The sequence below is a fragment of the Macaca mulatta genome, chromosome 15 (genome assembly GCF_049350105.2).
Source record: "Macaca mulatta isolate MMU2019108-1 chromosome 15, T2T-MMU8v2.0, whole genome shotgun sequence".
Taxonomy (NCBI): Eukaryota; Metazoa; Chordata; class Mammalia; order Primates; family Cercopithecidae; genus Macaca; species Macaca mulatta.
The window spans coordinates 124,586,133-124,604,086 of NC_133420.1; the positions used below are offsets into that span (position 1 = coordinate 124,586,133).

The window sequence follows — 17,954 nt, forward strand, 5'->3', positions numbered from 1 at the left end:
GGTCATGATGCTACATTCGAGTCTGTAAGATGTAGTTAGAAGGTTTTGTGTGCGGCTTCCAGAAAGGCTCTTTCTAAAATAAGGATGTGATGGCTGGAGCTCCAACTACTATTTTGGCCCATAAGGCAGATTTGTGGACGGAAGCGAGGCTGTGCGGATGACAGAGCCGAACGAGTTTGGTTACCTTCCTCCCACTTTCTTCTATGACAGAGGGGAAAAGTCCCTCGTGGGTTTAGGATACTGGAATCTGGGGGTTTCTGTTACACGCAGGCAAACCCCGTCAGCCACTCTGTAAACTGCTGGGCCTTGCCCTCACCCAGATTCTGCTCCTCGGATTTCTCTGAATCACCTGGGGCCGCGATGCCGTAAGAGTTGGGCCGCCAGAACCAGGAGAAGCAGGGGGAACAACACAGGAAGCAGGCCGGGAGAGAGGCGGCCAGACGTCTGGTTCAGTCCGCGCTGCTCCAGGGCTCTCCTGGCTCTTCCTCCTTCACTCGTCTCGACCCAGCGGCCGGGGAGCGCGAGGAGCCAGCTCCGCCGCCGTCCTTCTTGGCCCGCGCCGTCCCCTAGCCGTCCTCGCGCCGTTCGCTTCCCCAGGGTCCCCTTTCCGCACCCGCACCATCCCCTCAGCCTCCCTCACGGTTCCCTCACCGCCCGCGCCTGTTCGAAAAAGCCCAGAGCCGCCGCTCTCGTCACGGTCCGCTTCAGGCCGCCATTGGCCGGCACACGTCACGTGCGGCGTCTGGCGGCTGACATTGGCTGGCGAGCGGGCGCGCTGAGGGCAGCGCAGGGGACGCGGCCTCAGCAGGGGCGCCCCGTCGCGGGGAGCAGCCTAGGCGCTCGCCGGAGGACGCTGTCCGGCGGGCGGGGCCGGGATCCCTCTGCCTCCTGGGCGCGTCGGGAGCAGCGGGGATCGGTGCCGCGCCGTGAGGGTGCGCAGAGGCTGCCCTAGAGCCCGCTACCCACAGACCCTCCGCGGAGCAGCGTCTCCGGGCCGGCCGCGCCCTGGTCTGCCGGCCGCAGACGACGTGCGACACGGACGGCGCGTCCTGCTGACCCCAGCCGGCGCCGAGGGCTTGGAATCCCGAGCGGGAAAAGGTTCGGAATTTGCAGCTAGTTTAGCCGCACACTCAGTATGGCTGTTTCAGATTTGTTTTTTTAAACGTCTAGTTATTAAGTGATACGTGGTTGGAGGCAAATCATTGAGGGTCGTGAGCTTGAAACTAAAGTGTAAAGGTCTTGATTTGAGGATCTCACATTCAGATGTCTGCAGGGACCAGGCTGGGAGATGCTGGGAGAACCCCCACGTTCTGGGATGGCGAGCGCCTCTCAACTGCCGCTCAGAGCGATCTCAGATTTTTCATGAGAAAGTTGAATGTCGGGTTTTTTATGTGAAATCTCTTAATTTGTAAATGTTGGCAATCAATTAAAAAAAGAAAGAGAGAAACACTGGAAGCCAAACAAAAGACATTTATAAGCTGGTTCTAGTCTGCCAGTTTATGCCCTCTAATTTAAATCTAATTCTGCCACTAAATTAGTCACGTGACCATGACCAAGTCACTTATCTCTCGGACATGCATTCTCAATATGGCTGATATTGCTTATGTTCTTAGGGGGGCAAAAAGATCGTAGATATTACCGTTCTTTGTGGCCTTCCAAAGAGCCTCAAAACAAGCAGATATACATTATACCTATGGCATTGAAATTGTATGGGGTTGGCAGATTCGGAAATAAAATGTCTAAAACGTCTCCTGGGAGGAGAGGGGGGAAATCAAGAAAAGGTTGAGAAACACTGCTTTAGGGAGGTGGATAAGCAGATGATCCTGCGATAGTTGTGTATGTGGAAGGATTAAAATATACTGGCATTCATAGACTGAGAGCTGGAAAACTCCGAGAGGTCATCTTATAAAAGTTCCTTGCCAGGCACTGTTAACACACACACATACAGGTACATACATGTATACACACATACATATGCCCACACAGTTTTATTTGATCTCCACAACAAAGTGTCATTTCATTTACTGTATGGGAAAACAAGCTCAGAGCGTTTGGGTGACTTGCCACAGTCAGAACTATTAATATTAAATGGAAGAACTGGGATTTAAATCCAAGTCTATATGGCTCCAAAACCACCCACTCATCCTGTTGGTTCCCAGCTTGTCCAGTTGTGTCTAAACCTCTTAGTGCACAAGAATTCCACCTTGTGGCTTTTTAAAAATGCAAAAATCTCCGCTCCCACTCCAGAAATGAGGATTCAGTATCAGGGACAGGACTGGAGGATCTGCATTTTCACACCCTTCTAGGATGATTCCCATATTGGTGACCCAGGGACCATTTTAAGAATGATTGTTCTAGTCTAATTTCCCACCCAACCCCAAAGGCTTCGTGGGGTTGTACCCAAGGGGCTCAAATTTCTCCTTCCAAACAGAGATTCCGTCTCCTTTTGCAGACAAGTGACCATTCAAGCTTTGGAAGGAAATCTTTTGTTGGAGAAAACCAAGGTTTAGGAGACAGCACCCTATGCTGTGGAACAGCTTTCATTTTGAGACAGTCTTGACAGTTTTGCTGTGCTTTTGTAAATAGGAGCTTCCTTCTGTGCTATTCTGATCCTCCTTGAAAACTAGGTTCAAGGCATTTATTTGAAAGTTACTATTAAACTTTTATTATTTATTTATTTTGAGACAGGGTCTCACTCTGTCACCCAGTCTGGTCTCATACTCCTGGGCTTAAATTAATCCTTGACCTCCTGTAGTGCTGGGATTACAGGTACAAACCACCACACCCGACCTCACAATGCTCTTAAAAGCACATCCTTTTTCTATTTTTTTTTTTTTTAATTATACTTTAAGTTCTAGGGTATATGTGCACAACGTGAAGGTTTGTTACATATGTATACATGTGCCATATCGGTGTGCCGTACCCATTGACTCGTCATTTACATTAGGTATATCTCCTAATGCTATCCCTCCCCGTCCCCCCACGCCACGACAGGCCCCCGTGTGTGATGTTCCCCTTCCCGAGAAGCACATCCTTTTTCTTTCGATCTCTCTCTCTTTTTATTTATTTATTTGTTTATTTTAAGTTTGAAACAGGGTCTCGCTCTGGTGCCCAGGCTGGAGTGCAGTGGTGCAATCTCAGCTCACTGCATCCTCAACCTGCCAGGCTCAAGCAATCCTCCCACCTCGGCTTCTCAAGTAGGTGGGATTACTGCTGTGTGCCACCACGCCCAGCTACTCTTTTGTGTTTTTTATAGACATGGGGTTTCGCCATGTTCCCCAAGCTGGTCTTGAACTCCTGGGCTCAAGTAATCTCCCGCCTCAGACTCCTGAAGTGCTGAGATTACAACTGTGAGCCACCGTCCCCAGCCTGGACATCCTTTTTCAAAACCAACAACTGCCTCAAAGTCCAGACATTTTCTTTGTTCTAAATTAAGCAGTATAGAGGATGTGAAAATGTATACATTGAAATGTTTCTTCAGAATCATGTTTTATGTAATTTACTTATATATTTCTTTTTCTAAAAATGATGTAAGTTGAGTAATCAAAATATTTCTTTGCAGTTATTATCTGGATCGTTTCGTGTACCTAATGTGGTGTTACTGAAAAAGTTGTATTTCATTTTTCTGGTTTCTGTGGTGGCAACGTGGGATACAGGAAATAAAGTGGGTTTAAGGAAGAACTGGTGTTCTAATCCCAATTCTAGTACTTTCTAGTTATATGACTTTGGGCCGGTGACATCCTCTCCGATTCTCAGTTCTTCCTCTCTGATTCTCACTTTACTAATCTTTAAAATGGGGACCGTGCCTCCAGGGTTGTGACATTTATATGAGACAGCATGTGTAAAGCCCTAGTAGAGTGCTAAGCACAGCTATATTCTGTTAATATTAGTTTTTTTCCTCTCTCACTCTCTTCAGAGCAAACTTATGAGTTCCTATCCTGCTGTAATATTTAAGATCATTTTCATTTCCAAAAAGATGCATTTTCTGGAGCACTTAACTATATGTGAGACATTTAAAATTTCATAAAAATATAGCGGGCCATCTTTTTAAAAAACTTTGCTGAGAAAACTAAGGGCAAATTGACTATCTAGTTTCTTACCAGGTTTTGCTCTCTATGACCAAAATCATCCATTTGTTAATTCAGCAGATATTTATTAACACTTATTATGTGCCAGGCAGTATGGTACATGTAGACAATATAACTGTAAAGAAGACAGACAAGGTCCCTAACCTAAAAGAAATTATATAAGAAAAAGATAGTAAGCAGATAAAGTAATTACAGATTTTAATAAATGCTTAAACAGTAAAACTGAATAATGTCAATGAATTTAACATGGTGAAAAAATACGTTCCTCACTGAGTTTAAATTTGTGAAAAAATATTAGGAGATTATTTTAAACTCTTAAGTCTCAATTAAGATTTTGAAATGTGTCTTCAGTGAAAGGTATTAGTAAAAACTAATTTTTAAAGTTTATTTTAGTCATTTGAGTAGTAACAATAACAAAATAATAATAATAGAATAAATAACATAAAGGAAAAAAGTCAGCCATATTCCCTTCATTAGTGTTTTGGTCAATCTGCTTCAGTTTGTGTATATTTATTTTTACATACTTGTACACAATTTTGTATTTTACTTCCTTTAAACTGTAAAAGTTTTTACCATTTTTACCATTAAAAAGTTGATTTTTAATACATTGCCAAGATAATGTTCTGCAGCTAATCCCAACACATATCTTTTCTAACTCCTTTTACCTGAAGACTCCTAGGTGCTGACCATCCTGACTTGGGTAATTTATAATATTCACTGTCATCATTACTATTATTTCTTGAACACTTCTTATGTTTCTGATACTTTATATCAGTGGTCTACCTGAACAAGGTCTCCTTCACCATGTCCATTGAACATTGTTATTGGATGGCTATCTCTTTCTTTCTACCTCATAGTTGAGTTAGTATTTTCAGCCCCCGTGCTGACTGATCTCTACATCTTCCTTCATTCTATATGCCTATTTTGTAAAAGTTCTGTCATGCCTCCAGCATAATCAGCCTTATCATGTACGAATCAACTGACTCTAGTTCAGTGTTTTCTTTCCTTTGAGCAAAAGCTCTTTGGAAACAGAGATAATAAGCAAGGACCACAGGAGAGGTTTTCTTCTCTCTGTGATTAGTTGCATTTGTTGCCTGGTGCACATGGGGAAAGTATTGTCATTAGATCATTTTCTTCTGTTCCATGTGATGCTGCTGTTTAGATAGTCCAAAACAGGGAAAACAGAGCCCTGCTAATTGCTTGTGGATTTTTAAAGTGTGAATGCCCTTAATAGCTTAAATTCTTTTTTTTTTTTTTTTTTTTTTTTTTTTTGAGATGGAGTCTCTCTGTGTCACCCAGGCTGGAGTGCAGTGGTGCGATCTCGGCTCACTGCAAGCTCCGCCTTCTGTGCTCATGCCATTCTCCTGCCCCAGCCTCCCGAGTAACTGGGATTACAGGCGCCTGCCACCACGCCTGGCTGATTTTTTGTATTTTTAGTAGAGATGAGATTTCAACATGTTAGCCAGGATAGTCTTAATCTCCTGACCTCGTGATCCACCCGCCTCGGCCTCCCAAAGTGCTGGGATTACAGGCGTGAGCCGCCGTACCCGGCCTAATAGCTTAAATTCTTATAAAGAGATTGTAGAATAATTGTACTTTTAGCCTACACCTTCTAAATTCTGTTTTCTAAGTGATTATTACTTGGATCCGTGGTAGACCTCCTATGTAGACAAACCAACTTAAAAATCCCTCAAATTTGTAAAGATGTAGATAAAACTGAACTGTCTTTATTAAATTCTAGGTCTTCTGTTGCCACCCAGTTTTAACTTAATACTACATTGTTTATTTTGTTACTCAAATTGTTTCTACTTTTGCCATTGGGAGCTCTTTCAGTTGCTTCTGCATCTTTTTGACATTCTCATCCATCCCTGTGTTTTGAGTACTTCCCTACTTTTCTGGCACTACGTGATGCTCCAGACTCATCTTGTATATTCCCTGCTCTAGCCCTAAAATTAATCATTTCAACCAAGGATCCCTGGTTCCTTTTATTGGAAAATAGTATTAGAAACCAGATTTGCTCTGATATGCTCATCACTCTTGGAGTGCCATTGCTTTTAGGCCGTTGTCAGTGACCATAGGTAGGAACTATATGTATGTATATTAACTTGTGTATGCATACACATTTTTATTTCTATTTTTACTTATCAGTGTCTATATTAAGCCAAAGAGAATTTCACCCTGATGTCTTAGAATCTAACTGAGAACTACACAGTTTATTCTAACCTTTCCTCCTTATTTATCCATAACCTCCCAGTCCATAGTGAGAAATCTGGCTCCTACCATTCACCATGCTTTTACTTATTTTTTCAGTTCCAGTATACAGGTACAGCAGTATCAGAACTGTTAACCCATACTTCCATAAAAACCAATTATAGAATGGTGCTTATGTACAAGGCTTTTTGTTGTTGTTGATTTCTCTTACAGTTTCCATTCATTTCCAAAGTTTCTTACACTCCATCCTCCCCATCCCCTTCAGTGAGATTATGTCATGTCATGCATTTATTATACAAGCATGCCTCAGAAATACTGCTGGTTGGTTCCAGACCACCACAATAAAGTGAATATCACAATGAGGCAAGTCACACAAATTTTCTGGCTCCCCAGTGCCTATAATAGTTATGTTTTCACTAGACTGTAATTTATTAAATGTGCAGTAGCATTAGGTGTAAAAAATGTATATATGTTAATTTTAAAATATTGCCAAAAAATACTAAGGAGCAACTGAGCCTCCAGTGAGTCGTAATCTTTTTTGGTTTAGGGTCTTGCCTCAGTGGTGATGGCTGCTGACTGATCAGGATAGACTTCTGCTGAAAGCTGGGTTGGCTGTGACCGTTTCTTAAAATAACAATGACGTTTACTGCATCAGTTGACTCTTCTTTCATGAAAGATTTTTCTGTAGCATGTGATGCTCTTTGATAGCACTTTGCCCACAGTGGAACTTCTTTCAAAACTGGAGTCAGTCCTCTTAAACCCTGCCACTGCTTTATCAACCAAGTTCAAGGAATATTCTAAATCCTTTGTTTTCAGTTCATCAGAGTGCAGCATCTTCACTAGATGTAGATTCTCTATCAAGAAATCACTTTCTTTACTCATCCGTAAAAAGCAGTCCCTCGGGGCCGGGCGCGGTGGCTCAAGCCTGTAATCCCAGCACTTTGGGAGGCCGAGACGGGCGGATCACGAGGTCAGGAGATCGAGACCATCCTGGCTAACACGGTGAAACCCCGTCTCTACTAAAAAATACAAAAAAACTAGCCGGGCGAGGTGGCGGGCGCCTGTGGTCCCAGCTACTTGGGAGGCTGAGGCAGGAGAATGGCGTGAACCCGGGAGGCGAAGCTTGCAGTGAGCTGAGATCCAGCCATTGCGCCCCTGCCTGCGCGACAGAGCGAGACACTGCCTCAAAAAAAAAAAAAAAAAAAAAAAGCAGTCCCTCATTCATTTAAGTTTTATCATGAAATTGCAGCAATTTAGTCATATTTTCAGCTCGACTTCTAATTCTACTTCTCTTGCTGTTTACACTACATGTACAGATACTTCCTCCACTGAAGTCTTGAACCTCTCCAAATCATCCATGAGTGCTGGAATCAGCTTCTTCCTAACTCCTGTTAATGTTGGTATTTTGACCTCCTCCCATGAACTGCAAATGTCCTTCATTTGTGATTCATAAAGGAAAGTTCCTGTTACTATCCATCCTTGCCAGTACTTTGATATTGCTAGTTAGATGTGTAATGGTACATACTATGGTTTTAGTTTGCACATCCCCTATACTGAGCATCTTTTCACATACTTATTTGCCATCTATATGTTTTCAGCAAGGTATCTGTTCAGATCCTGTGCCCATGTTTTTTAGTAGAAAATTTAAAATATAGTATCAAAGTTTTATTTATAATTTTAAAATAATTATACATTTCGAACAATACAGAGATGTATAAAGGGAATAAAATAGGGTATACTCTTCCTCTTTGCTCCACACCTAAATCTCTGAAAATGACTCCCCCCATCTCTACAAAAAATACAATAAATTAGCTGGATGTAGTGGTGTGCGCCTGTAGTCCCAGCTGCTCAGGAGGCTGGGGTGGGAAAAACACCTGAGCCCACGAGGTCAAGGCTGCAGTGAGCCGTGATCGCACCACTGCACAGCAGCTTGGGTGACAGAGTGAGACCCTGTCTCAAAAAAATAAAAACTCATCAGCAAACCAAAGATCATGTAGCTTTTCTCCTATTTTTTTTCTAGAAGTTTAATAGTTTCTGCATTTACATTTAGGTCCAAGATACATTTTGAGTTAATTTTTATGTAAGGTGTGAGTGAGGTTGAAATCACTTCATATAAACATCCAGATGTCTTACATCATTTGTTGAAAAAACTTTTCTTTCTCCATTGGATTGTCTTTGCACCTTTTTCAAAAATTAGTCGACTATATTTTTCTGCGTCTATTTCCAATCTCTCTATTCTGTTCCATTAATTGAGGTGTCTAATGTTTTGCCCCTCTATATTTATTGTTGTAGCTTTATATTAAGTCTTGAAATCAAGTCATGTAAATCCTGCAACTTTGTTCTTCTTTTCCTGAATGGAATTGGCTATTCTAGCACCTTTCCCTTTTTATATAAATTTTAGAACAAGCTTGTTTATGTCTACAAAATACCTGGCTGGGATTTCAATATGAATTTTATTACACCTATAGATCAACTTGGAGAGAATTAGCATCTTTACTATGTTATCTTTCAATCAAGAACACAAAGTATTTCTTCATTTATTTAGATTTACTTTAAGTTCCAGGGTTATGTGCAGGATGTGCAAGTTTTTTACATAGGTAAATGTGTGCTATGGTAGTTTGCTGCACAGATCAACCCATCACCCAGGTATTAAGCCCAGCATTAGCTGTTCTTCCTGATGCTCTTCCTCCCCCGACCCCCGACAGGTCCCAGTATATGTTGTTCCCCTCTATGTGTCCATGTTTTCTCATCGTTCAGTTCCCACTTACAAGTGAGAACACGTGGCCTGAGTCAGTTTACTGAGGATGACTTTGTATCTTGCAACCTTGTGAAACTTACCTATGCAGGAGTTATTCAGTAGAGTCTTTGGGGTTTTCTGCATCCATAGACAACCATGAAAGACAATTATGTTGTCTATCAATAAAGAGAGCTTTTTTCTTTCCAATCTGTATACCTTTCTCTTTTTTTCTTATTACACTTAGCTAGGACTTTTAATATGAAGTTGAATATAAGTGGTGAGAGAGCACATCTTGCCTTGTTCCTGATTTAAGGGGGAAACATCAAGTCTCTCACTGTTAAAGTATGATATTAACTGTGACTTTTTAAATATAGTCTCTATTAGGTTGAGGAAATTCTTTACCTAGTTTTGGTATTAGGTTAATGCTAGCCTTACAGAATGAATTGGGAGGTGATCCCTACTCTTCTACTTTCTGGGAGAGATGATAGAATTGGTATTATTTCTTCCTTAAATGTTTGGTAGAATTCACCAGTGAAACCATCTGAGTCTGTTATTTTCCTTTTTGGGGAAGTTTCTTTTCTAATTTCACTACTAATTTTATGACTTTTTCAGATGTAGGACTATTCATTATCTATATCCCCTTGAGGGAGTTTTTGTAGTTTGTGCACTTGAAGGAATTGGTCCATTTTATATAAATAATCACATTTATTGGCACAGATTTACTCATAGTATTCCTTTATTATCTTTTTGCTGTGCATGGGATTAATAGTGCTAACCTCTCTTTTATTCTTGATACTGGCAATTTGTGTCTTCACCCTTTTTTTTTTTTTTTTTTTCTTGGTTAGTGGTCTGTCATTTTCTTCCTTCTTGCTTTAGGTTTAAATTAGTTTTCTTTAGTTTCCCAAGGAGGAAGCATAGGTTATTGATTTTAGGTCTTTCTTCTTTTCTAAAATACGCTTTTACTGCTATAAGTTTCTCTCTAAACATTACTTTAGCAGCATCCCATAAATTTTGATGTTGTGTTTTTAAAAATTATTTTTATTGTAAAATACACATAACAAAATTTATTATCTTAACCATTTTAAGTGTACATTTCAGTGCTATTAAGTACATTCACACTGTTGTGCAATATATATGTATACACTTTAACTTTTACTTAGTTCAAAATATTTTTAAATTTCTCTTGAGACTTCTTAACCTATGTGTTATTTAGAATTAGAAGTGTGTTGGGTATTTTTCAAATATTTCCAATTACCCAACTGTCTTTCAGCTATTGATTTCAGTTTAATTCTGGTGTGGTCTAAAAATATACTTTGTATTATTTCTCTTCTTTTACATTTGTGCAGGTGTGTTTTATGTCCCAGATTGTGTTCTATCTTGGTGACTGTTCCATGTGCTCTTCTGTTGTTGGATGGAATGTTCTATATATATAAATTAGATCAACTTAGTTGATAGTGCTGTTCAAGTCATCTCTATCCTTACTGATTTTTCTGCCTGCTTAATCAGTTACTGAGAGAAGGATGTTGAAGCCTCAACTATAAATACAAATATATAGTGGGTTTGTCTATTTCTCCTTTAGTTTTTGCCTTGAATTAATGAAGTTAATATTTTTAGTTCTTGCAATTGGATGTATGATCAATTTTGAGTTAATTTTTATATGTGATAATAAGAGATTAAGGCTCATGTTTTTGCCATATGGATTTTCAGTTGTTCCAGCACCCTTTGTTGGAAAGACTATACTTTGTCTACCTCATTATCTTTACATTTTTGTCAAAAATTATTTGTCCAGTAGATGTAGGTATATTGTTTTTCATTCTGTTGTTCCTTTACTCTGTTTTTAAGCTGCTACCTCACTCGTTTTATTATTGTAGCTTGAAATCAGGTGGTGGTGTTCTGACAACTTTTTCTTCTTTTTCAAAGTTCTTTTGGCTAATGTGCTCCTTTGCACTTCCATATAAGTTTTATTTTATTTTTTATTTTTCATAGAGACATGGTCTCACTCTGTTGCCCAGGCTGGAGTGCAGTGGCAGAATCATAACTCATTGCATCTTCGAACTCCTGGACACAAACGTCAGCCTCCTGGCTTAACCTCCCAAGTACCTGGACCACAGGTGCACACCACCACAATCTGCTAATTTTTATTTGTATTTTTTCGTAGAGGTGGAGTCTTGCTGTGTTGCACAGGCAGAGTGCAGTGGTGCAGTCATAACTCACTTCAGCTTCAAACTCCTGGGCTCAAGAAGTCTTCCCGCCTCAGCCTCCCAAGTAGCTGGGAGTACAGGCACACACCACCACACCCTACTAATTTTTATTTGTATTTTTTGTAACGATGGGGCTCTCACTATGTTGGCCAAGCTTGTCTTGGACTCCTGGCCTCAAGCAATCCTTCTACCTTGGCCTCCCAAAGCTCTTGGATTACAGGTGTGAGCCACCACTCCTGGCCCATATAAGTTTTAGAATTGGCTTGTCCGTTTCTACAAAAAGCCTTATGGGATTTTTGGTGGGATTGTGATCTACAAATTATGATGGAGAGAACTGATGTCTTAACATGTAGTCTTCTGAACTGTGAACACAGTAGATCTTGCTATTTATTTAGGTCCTCTTCAATTTTTCTTAGTAGTATTTTATAGTTTTCAGTGTACAAGCCTTTCATATCTTTTGTCAGATGTATGCCTAAATATTTCATACTTTTTGATGTTGTTGCAAATGTGTTTTAAATTTCAATTGCATTATTCATCTCTATTACATAAAGTGATTAATTTTTATATATTGATCATATTTACCACAACCTTGCTAAATTAGCTTACTATTTTTGTAGATTTTTTGCAGATTTCACTGGATGTTCTGCATAGTTGAGCATGACATCTCTGGGTAAACATAATTTTACATCTTTGTTTTCAATATGGAAGCCTTAGATTTATTTTTCTTGCATTATTGCTCTGGCTAGAACTTAATACTATGTTGAACACAAGTAGTAAGAGTGGGCCAGGCGCGGTGGCTCAAGCCTGTAATCCCAGCACTTTGGGAGGCCGAGACGGGTGGATCACGAGGTCAGGAGATCGAGACCATCCTGGCTAACACGGTGAAACCCCATCTCTACTAAAAAATACAAAAAACTAGCTGGGCAAGGCGGCGGGCGCCTGTTGTCCCGGCTACTCGGGAGGCTGAGGGAGGAGAATGGTGTAAACCCAGGAGGCGGAGCTTGCAGTAAGCTGAGATCCGGCCATTGCACTCCAGCCGGGGCAACAGAGCGAGACTCCGTCTCAAAAAAAAAAAAAAAAAAAGTAGTAAGAGTGGACATATGTGTCTGCAGAGGGAAAAACAATACTTTGAATGAAAACCCAACCTATCAAAATTTGTGAGCCACACCTTGAGCCTTGTTGAGAGGGAATGCAAAACTGGTCCAGTATTTGAAGTTTAGGCAGTATAATCACATCATAAGCTAAAGAAAAACGTTACAGGATTTTATCAATTGGTGCTGAAAAAAAATTGGCATACCTTGACACCCATTCATTATTTTTTAAAAACTCTCAGAAAATGAAAGAATAAAATAGAACTGCCTCAACTTGAAAAAGACATCTTTTTCTTACAGAACTTACAGAAGTACAGTCAAAATTTAGTTTAAATTCATAGAAGTATTATTGTTTTTATATATCAATCTTGTATTCTGTCACCTTCCTGAACTTACTAGTTCTAATAGTTTTTTAAGTAGATTCCTTAGAATTTTCTATATACAGATTCACATCATTTGCAAAAATAGTTTTACTTCTTCCTTTTCAATATGGAAACATTTTATTTCATTTTCTTACATTATTACACTGGCTGGAACCTCCATTACAGTGTTGAATAATGCTAATGAGAGTATATATTCTTATTTCTGATCTTAGGCAGGAAGCCCTAAGTTTTTCACCATCAGGTGTGATGTTAATTGTGGGTTTTTCAAAGATGCTCTTTATCAGGCTGAGGAAATTTGTTTATAAACTTAGTTTACTGAGTATTTTTATCCTGAGAAGACAGATTTTCGCAGATGCTTTTTCTCTATTGAGATGGTCATGTGGTTTTTGACATTTATTCTGTTAATATGAGGTATTACATTAATTGATTTTTGAATGTTAAACCAACCTTGCATTCCTGAAATAAATACAAGTTGGTCATGGTGAATATTCTTTTTTTATGTTGTTGGATTCAGTTTGCTAATTTTTTTTTAGGATATTTGCATCTATATTCATATATATATTGGTCTTTGGTTTTCTTGTGATGTCTTTTTCTCATTTTGGTATCAGTGTAATACTGTGCTCACTGATTGCATTCTAACATGTTTGCTCCTCCTCTTTTTTTGAAAGAGTTTGAGAAGGATCGGTGTTAATTCTTTTCTAAATGTTTGATGGAACTCATCAGTGAAGCCTGGCTTTTCTTTGTGGAAAGGTTTTGAAATAGTAGCTCAATTTCTTTACTTGTTAGGGGTTTATTCAGATTTTCTATTTCTTCTTGAGGCATTTTTTGATATTTTGTACCTTTACGGGAATTTATTTTACCTTCATTACCTGTTTATCTGCATACTTTTTGTCACAGTATTTTCTTATAATTCTTTTCATTACTGTATTTGGTTATAACATTCCCTTTTTCATTTCTGATTTAGTAATTTGAGTCTTCTCTCTTCATTGGTCAGTCTAACTAAAAAGTTGTCCATTTTGTTTCTCTTTTCAAAGAAACAACTTTTGGTTTCATTGCTGTTCTCTATTGTTTTACATTTTACTATTTTATTTATTGCCACCTTAATCTTTTTTATTTCCCACTTTCTTAGTCTGTGTTGTGTTGCAATAACAATACCATGCACTGGGAAATTTCTAACGAAAAGTCTTATGTTTTACATTTCTGGAGGCTGAGAAGTTCAAGGTTAAGAGGCCCATATGTGATGAGGGCCTTCTTGCTGCATCACCAATGGCAGAAGGCAGAAGGGCATAAAAGCATGTGTATTAGAAAAGAAAGGGGTCGAACTCATCCTTTTATTAGGAACTCACTCTTCTGATAACAGCACTAATCCATTTACGAGGGCAGAGCCTCGTAAAGGTCCTCTTAGAGACCTATTAAAGGTCCCGTCTCTCAATACTGTTGCATTAGAGATTAAGTTTCCAACACAGGAACTTTGGGGTATACATTCAAGCATACCTCCTACCTTTTGCTTGTTTGAGGGTTTATTTTGCTCTTCTTTTTCCAGTTACTTAAGGTGGAAGGTTGGGTTATTGACTGAGATCTCTCTTCTTTTCTAGTATGCACTTGTAGCTATAAGTTTCCCTCTGTGTACTGCCATAACTTCATTCCCTAAGTTTTGGTATTGTGTATGTTTGTTTTCAGGCAACTCAAAATATTTTAGATTTTTCCACTGTATGTTTTTCTTTGACCTTCACCCGTTAGTTATTTAAAGATGTGTTTAAATATTGTTTAACTGGTATATATTTATGACTTTTCCACATTTTCTCTATGTTGTTGAATTTTAAGTTAATTTCATTATGATCAGAGAGCATATGTTGTGATTTCATTCTTTTTTAATGTATTGAGGCTTGTTTTATGGCCTGGCATATGGGCATATGGTCTACCTTGGAGAGTGTTCCATGTGCACTGAGTGTATATTCTGCTGTTGTTGGGTCTGGAATTTTCTTTAGATGTCTGTTCTGCAAAAGGAGTAATTACGCAAAATGATCCCCAAATGCTGAAAGAGCTGAGAAACCAGAGAAGGAGGCAGACAGATCTGGTTTGTTGGTATTGGTGGATTTATTGAGGGCACTTATAGAAGTGTGGTCTTTGGTGGCCACAAGACAGGTGGATATCTGTACTGTTGCTCTCCAGACCCAAGGCTTATATACCATAGGGAAAGGGTATGCATACTCTAGCAAAACAAAGGCAACCCTCCAGAATAGTCAAGAATGCTAAATGCATTATAGCCTATAATTTATGTGATAACATCAAGGTCGCTTTGATCTAAAAGCAGGAGTAGATGTTCTTACACTAGGGATAGTAAATAAAGCGGGAATTAGGAGACATTTACAGGACTGGGGCGAGTCAGAAGTCAATATGGTGGACTAGCATCCAAGATGGAATTACTTTTGTCTCCATAGCATCACTTAGGATTATATAATTCATTGTGTTCTTCTGTTTTCTTGTTGATCTTCTGTTTTGTTTTTCCATCCATTATTGAAAATAAGGTATTGAAGTCTCCAACTATTGTTGAATTGTCTATTTCTCCCATCAATTTTGTACGTTTTTATTTTATGTCTTTTGGAACTCTGTTCTTAGGTGCACAATGTTTGTAATTATTATATCTTCCTTATTAATTGACTGTCAGCATGATAAAGTGTCCTGCTGTCTCAAAACAATTTTTGTCTTAAACAGTATTTTGTGTGATATTAATATTGCAATATCAGCACAATTTTGATTACTTCTTGCATGGTATATCTATCTCCATCTTTTTACTTTGAGTCTATTCCTGTCTTTAAATCTAAAATGTGTCTCTTGTCAATAACATATAGTTGGATCATTTTTTAAATCCATTCTGCCGGGCTCTGCTTTTTGATTGGGATGTGTAATCCATTTTCATTTAATGTAATTACTGATAAATTAGGATTTATTTGCCTACCTTTTTTTTTATAGCTTATGTCTTTTGTGTTCCTTTATTTCTCAATTCCTGCCTTCTTTTATCTTAGGTATTTTTTATTATGCCTTTTCAAATCCCTTGTTTCTTTTCTGTATTTTTTGAGTTACATTTTTAGTGTTTCCTCTGGGGATTACAATTGGCATCTTAATTTAAAACAGTCTATTTCAGATTGATACTTAATTTCAATAGTATGCAAAAACTTTTCCTTTAGTGTGTTTTCATTCACTTCTACCTCTTTTGTACCATTGTCATAAAATACAAATTACATCTTTATATATTATAAGCTCATTGACTCATTTTTATAATTATTGCTCTATGCAGGTATTTTTTAAAACAGGTCAAGAAAAAAGCTACATATATGTATTTTTATAATATCTATTTAGTTATCTTTATTGATGTTCTTTATCTCTTTGGATCTGAGAATCACAATGTACTGTTTTTTTTTTCATTTCAGCCTGAGGGATTCCCTTTACTATTTCTTTTAGGACAGGTCTGCTAGCAACAAATTCTCTCAGGTTTTGTTTTGTTTTGATCTTGAGATGTTTTAATTTCTCCTTTTTGGGGAAAGGGGCAGATTTTCTCTCTTGTCGCCCAGGCTGGAGTGCAATGGCACGATCTCAACTCACTGCAACCTCCACCTCCCAGGTTCAAGCAATTCTCCTGCCTCAGCCTCCCAAGTAGCTGGGACTACAGGCATGTGCCGCCACACCTGGCTAATTTTTTTTGATTTTTAGTAGAGACGGGGTTTCACCATGTCGGTCATGCTGGTTTCGAACTCCTGACCTCAGGTGATCCACCTGTCTCACCCTCCCAAAGTGCTGGGATTACAGGTATAAGCCACTGCACCCGGCTCTCCTTCATTTTTGAAGGAGAGTTTAACTGGTTATGGAATTATTGACTGACCATTGCTTTCTTTCAAAATTGAAGAAATAGTCATCTCACTCTCTCTGGCTTCCATCTTTTCTGATGAGATGCAATCATCTATACTAGGGCCATAACTTCCCCCCTTGGTTTTAGTTGCCCCTTCACTTTCATGTGCTTTCTGTCTTCCAAAAGCTTACTGAGAGCGCAGGTTCTTGGATAACCAACTCCTGTTGTTCCTTGCTCTATGGGCTTATTCTTTATAAAATTTCTCTAACAGTCTTTTCTCCAGAGTCTCAGGAGGAAGGGAAGGCTAATCTATGAGTTAAATCACTGCCTAAATGAGATGTCCTATATATCTTGCTATGGATGATCTGATCTAAGCCTGTGAATTCCCAAGAGCTACACACCTGCCTGTGTTTTTAGACACCCAGGCTTGCCTCCCAGATACACGAAATAGGTTTTACAGAATAACTGTTAGAAAAATAGAGAAATAGTTCACGAATTGAAGAGGTAGAAAATCTTGTTATTCTTCCTAGTCTGTATATAAATAGGGATGAAGTGAATAACAAACTCTGCTATACTCAGTATTTTGAGATTTTTCTATTGAACTAGCTGAAATTATTATTATTCTTTTTTAAGATAGGGTCTCACTCTGTCGCCCAGGCTGGAGTGCAGTAGTGTGATCATGGCTGACTGCAACCTCTACTTCCCAGACTCAAGCGATCCTCCTGCCTCAGCCTCGCGAGTAGTAGCTTTCACTACTACTATAGGGACTATAGGTGCTCACCATCACACCTGGCTAATTTTTTATATTTTTTGTAGAGATGGGGGTCTCACTATGTTGCTCAGGCAGGTGTCAAATTCCTGGGCTCAAGCGATCCTCCCATGTCAGCCTCCCAAATATTGGGATTACAGGCATGAGCCACTGCAACTAGCCTGAAATTATCAATTGAAAAAAATTTCAAGCAGTGTCACAAAAGATGTATTTAAAGGTAAACATAATTATGTATCTACAATATTTATATATTTGTTAATAGGGATATTCAGATAATGAACATGTATTGATCATAAAGTCACATTATGGTGTCCAAATTGTGGTATCTGGTACTTCACTAAAAAGTGTCTGATATTTGGAGAGTCTTTGATCTTGTTGATACCACCTGTATAGCAATGCTCAGATTTCAAGTGATGTGTTTGTCTTAAAACAGAATTTTGGTAGCCAGGTCTCATCCAGGAATATGAGCTTGTTTCTACATCTGCTTGATGATGTAGGTCTTCCTGCTGTATTTCATGATTTTGTGAAGGTTGGCTCAGGAACTATAAAAAGAAAGTTTATAATGTTTGACAACTAAATAGAACCCAGGAAACAGACCTTCACAGGAACCTATATGAATATGAATAC

The 17,954-nt window shown here is 38.9% G+C and overlaps 1 protein-coding gene across 6 annotated transcripts in view; it reads left to right on the forward strand.

The window, feature by feature from the left end:
* The first annotated feature begins 783 nt into the window (after positions 1 to 783).
* The window catches only part of PTPDC1 (protein tyrosine phosphatase domain containing 1), a 120,351-nt gene continuing 103,180 nt past the window's right edge, over positions 784 to 17,954 (forward strand). For all 6 annotated transcript variants that reach the window (XM_077966437.1, XM_077966439.1, XM_077966438.1 and 3 more), the window contains exon 1: positions 784 to 1,098. The gene's annotated coding sequence lies outside the window, so the exon portion shown is untranslated. The remainder of the gene's footprint in view (positions 1,099 to 17,954) is intronic.